We start from the raw sequence: 5,096 nt of genomic DNA on the forward strand, positions 1-5,096 counted from the left end.
ACTCAGGTAGGCTGTGATGTTTTATGATTATGATTATGATTTATGATTTGGTATTAAAGGACCCAAAGTGTGCAACATCCATCTACACCATCATCACCAGGAGCCTCAACTGTTGTTACAGGGTAAAAATGATCCATGCATGTTGTTTATGCCAAATTCAGAAATCAAGACTCACCAGACCAGGCTATGTTTTTCTTCTGCTGCTCATTGGATCTCACAGTCAGATCCATCCCATTCTCCTGATATGTTCTTTCAAAAACACAAGATAGCAAGGCTGAAGATGCTAGCAACAGGACTTTGCTAAACCGTGTGTAACATGTGTGGTAGCTCCTTCTATATTTTCAGTAAAGTCTACGCTTCAAGCTAGCATCTACTCATTATTGCAGATAAATAACAGTTCACAAAATAAGGTTTATCCCTCAGAATGCAATTTTATATTTGCCTCCAGAAACTAGCAGTGTTTGCTGATGATTGTAAAAACACAATATGCATGTAATCTATCCAAGAAAATAATGTTAGGGCTTTGGAATAACTCTACAATCTCATTATTCAAATGCTGTGTGAGTGAATTTATCAGCAGCCTTAACATGTTTTGATGTAGTTGGAAATGCACTCTTTTTAAAGAAATAGATAAACTTACTGTATGGAATCAATTTCTTGCTTGAGTGGAGACCCTGGAACCGCTTCACACAACCTCAACATTTATTATTGTATATTCAAGCTTGCATTGAAAGAGCTGTGTACAGGTATATAGGTATTACATTATTCATTATTACAATTTCATTTTTGAAATGCTGAATACAGTTCCCTGTCCAGGTGTGAAGTGTAACAATGAGATGGGTGATAACTGTTGGGGAAATTTTATAGCTAAGAGTGCTGTAGTACCATTTTCAAACCTCTTTCCCTTTGTCATGGTTTTATTTAAAGTGGACCTGTGCTTTTCTAGATTTTCTGTCATGAATATATATACAGATATAATTGTGCATGCTTGCATTAAACATAGGCAAAGTTTCAAATAATGAGTTCAGCATATTTCACATATTTCACGTAATCACCAAAAGCCCAGATTTCCAATTGCTTCAAGCACCAGAGATTCCAAAGACTGTAATACGCTCATTTCAGTTATGGCTATGAACTAAAGGCCCAGTATAAGATACAGTGGTGTGAAAAAGAGTTTCCTATTTTTTTGTGTGTGTTTGTCACACTGTTGCAGACCATCAGACAATTTTAAATATGCAATATGTAGTTTCTAAATAAATGTTTACTATTGAGGGGGGAAAATCCATTTATTCTATTGTCTATGTTTTCTACGACTTTTGTGAAAATACTCTGTGGACTGAAGAGAAAAAAGTGGAACTTGGAAAGTGTGTATGTCCCATTATATGTGGCATAAAAAATAACACAACATTTCAGAAAAGGAACATCATACCAACAGTAAAATAAGGTGGTGGTAGTGTGTTGGCCAGGGGTTGTTTTGCTGCCTCAGCACCTGGAATGGAACTATGAACTCTGGTGTCGAGCAAAACATCCTGAACAAGAATGTCCGGCCATCTGTTTGTGACCTGAAGATGAAGTGTATTTGGGTTCCGCAGAAGGACAATGATCCCAAACACACCAGCTAGTCCACCTCTGAATAGCTTATGAAAAACAAAATGAAGAGTGGCCTAGTCAAAGTCCTGACCTCAGCCCGATTGAGATGCTGTAGCATGACCTTAAAAAGGCGACTGATGCTCGAAAACCCCGTGGCTGAATTACAACAATTCTGCAAATTTGGCCAAAATTCCTCCACAGCGCTATAAACGTCTCATTGCCAGTTATTGCAAATGTAATCAACTGCAGTTGTTGCTGCTAAGGGTGGCCCAACCAGTCAATAGGTTTAGGAGGCAATCACTTTTTCATGCAGGGCCATGTAGGTAGGTGGATTTTAATTAAGTGCAAGTATACCATCAACACTGACATAAATACAAGAAAACGGCCTTTGAATAGCTGTCCACTGTAGTGACCATGCGTGAAAGGGTTAAATGTGACAAACATATTAAAAGAACAGGAAATCAGGAAGGGGACAAACACTTTTTTCACACCTGTAAATTCAATTTTCAAACTGTAAATGAATAATGAAATGTAAATATACTCCCATACATTTAGATTTATTTCAAGAATAATGATATGGAGCTAAATCAAATAACTGTTTGAATCAGCTGAACAGTCATCAGAGCAAATCTTTTTTGTTGACAATTAAGCTGCTTAAAGATACTTAAATGTCTGACTGCGTTCTACATTGTCAGTTAATACAATTTTGTCAAAGCCCTTGTGTGGCTCATTTACACATAAGGTGAACATTGCCATCTCTGACCCGAGGCACTGGTTTACAGCATTAATAAGATTTGTCATTTTTTTAATGTGCAGGATTTTCCCTCACTATGGCCTTTTCCTAACCAAGTAAACACTAGTGCCCAACCCTAACCATGCAACCTTCTCTTGCCAAAAAAACAAGCATCAAATATGATTCAGTTCAATTCAATTTTATTTATACAGTGCCAATTCATAACAAGTCACCTCAAGATGCTTTATATTGTCAGGTAGATCCTACAATAATACATACAGAGAAAGTCCAACAATCATATGACCCCTTATAAGCAAACACTTTGGCGACAGTGGGAAAGAAAAATTCCCTTTCAACTGGAAGGGGCTCTAATGGGATGTATAAGATACAGTGATATGAAAAAGTGTTTCACCCCATGTTTGTCACACTTAAATGTTTCAGATCATCAGACACATTTAAATATTGGACAAAGACAACAAGTATACACAAAATGCAAACTTCCATGCTCTCCACCCCCTATTATAAATGAACTGTGGTGTATCACATCTTTGGGAGGCTGAGTTCTTCCAAAGACCTGACTGATAAATTGAAAACGTATGACACGACTACCAAACCTTGTAATGAGGATTTCTTTTAATGTATCTAAAATGGGAACCACTCAGCAGTCAGCCATGCCACGCCCATTGATACACTGATGCCAAAGGACAACTTCTGTATAAGAGAGTGATGCAGGTGACATCTGGAAACTAAATTTTATTGGACACTAGGGAATATGAGGTTAGAATATCTTGAATACACTCATATAAAGGTTTAAATGTGATTAATAAAAATGACCCTGTAATAGATTCAATGAAACATGATCTTCTTCCTTACATAAATTTAAAAGTAAGAGGAATGAAGTTCTGGCTACATTTGCTGATTTTTCTTATTCCCACAGACATCTGACCTTGAGATATTTCCAGCGCTGCTATGATGTTTTAGTGTCAGTCCTTCACAATCAAAGACTAATGGCCTCTTTCATCATCTTTCCAGCAACATTCAGCAATCATACACTGAGAAATACATACACTTAAATGGAAGACATTAGTTACTGAATGTGATTATTGTATTATTATATGTGTGGTCCAGATCTAAATTGTAGGCAATATGTTCCTTGATTATCATGAGCACACACACACACACACACACACACACACACACACACACACACACACACACACACCTTTATGGGCAAAAAAGGGAGAACATAAGCAGAGCAAGCAGAGTAAGACAATAAAAAAAAACCAAAAAGCACCAGAGATTCAACAGTGGGACAAAGAAAGATACAGGGCTACACGCACAGAAAAGTTAGGAGGACATAGGAGGAAAAAATTCATGGCTTCATGGCAGGTGAAAACATATAATGATGAGACACTGAAGACTAACGCCATTGTGAAGGCTCACGCACATAGGTGAACACAGAGGGGGACACTCGGATAATAATTCAAGAAAGCCAAACACGCTAATAATAGAAATAAACAAAGATGAGATTACTGTAGCTTAAAGAGGTTTCCTACTTTTTTCCATATGGATATGGCCTCTTCATCATTATGGTTACAATAATAACTTCTTTGTGAGGGAAAGAGAAGAGTGCTGGTTATGGGTCACTTCTCTACTCGCTCATCTCTTGTAAAGGAGAATTTTAGGAATGAAACATTTTGCATGGTTAGATCAGTTTCCGGGTCACATTGAGGAGGAATGGCATAGACTCTGCTTCTACAGGGAGTGCAGAATTATTAGGCAAGTTGTATTTTTGAGGAATAATTTTATTATTGAACAACAACCATGTTCTCAATGAACCCAAAAAACTCATTAATATCAAAGCTGAATGTTTTTGGAAGTAGTTTTTAGTTTGTTTTTAGTTTTAGCTATTTTAGGGGGATATCTGTGTGTGCAGGTGACTATTACTGTGCATAATTATTAGGCAACTTAACAAAAAAAATATATACCCATCCATCCATCCATTCGCTTCCGCTTATCCTTTTCAGGGTCGCGGGGGGCGCTGGAGCCTATCCCAGCTGTCATAGGGCGAAAGGCGGGGTACACCCTGGACAGGTCGCCAGTCTGTCGCAGGGCTAACACATAGGGACAGACAACCATTCACACTCACATTCACTCCTAGTGGCAATTTGGATTATCCAATTAACCTATCCCCACAAATATATACCCATTTCAATTATTTATTTTTACCAGTGACACCAATACAACATCTCCACATTCACAAATATACATTTCTGACATTCAAAAACAAAACAACAACAAATCAGCGACCAATATAGCCACCTTTCTTTGCAAGGACACTCAAAAGCCTGCCATCCATGGATTCTGTCAGTGTTTTGATCTGTTCACCATCAACATTGCGTGCAGCAGCAACCACAGCCTCCCAGACACTGTTCAGAGAGGTGTACTGTTTTCCCTCCTTGTAAATCTCACATTTGATGATGGACCACAGGTTCTCAATGGGGTTCAGATCAGGTGAACAAGGAGGCCATGTCATTAGTTTTTCTTCTTTTATACCCTTTCTTGCCAGCCACGCTGTGGAGTACTTGGACGCGTGTGATGGAGCATTGTCCTGCATGAAAATCATGTTTTTCTTGAAGGATGCAGACTTCTTCCTGTACCACTGCTTGAAGAAGGTGTCTTCCAGAAACTGGCAGTAGGACTGGGAGTTGAGCTTGACTCCATCCTCAACCCGAAAAGGCCCCACAAGCTCATCTTTGACGATACCAGCCCA

Source organism: Aulonocara sp. 'chitande type north' Nkhata Bay, linkage group LG23 (assembly GCF_057382095.1).
Source record: "Aulonocara sp. 'chitande type north' Nkhata Bay isolate Kocher_YH1m ecotype deep benthic linkage group LG23, A_spYH_male_GT1.1, whole genome shotgun sequence".
Lineage (NCBI taxonomy): Eukaryota > Metazoa > Chordata > Actinopteri > Cichliformes > Cichlidae > Aulonocara > Aulonocara sp. 'chitande type north' Nkhata Bay.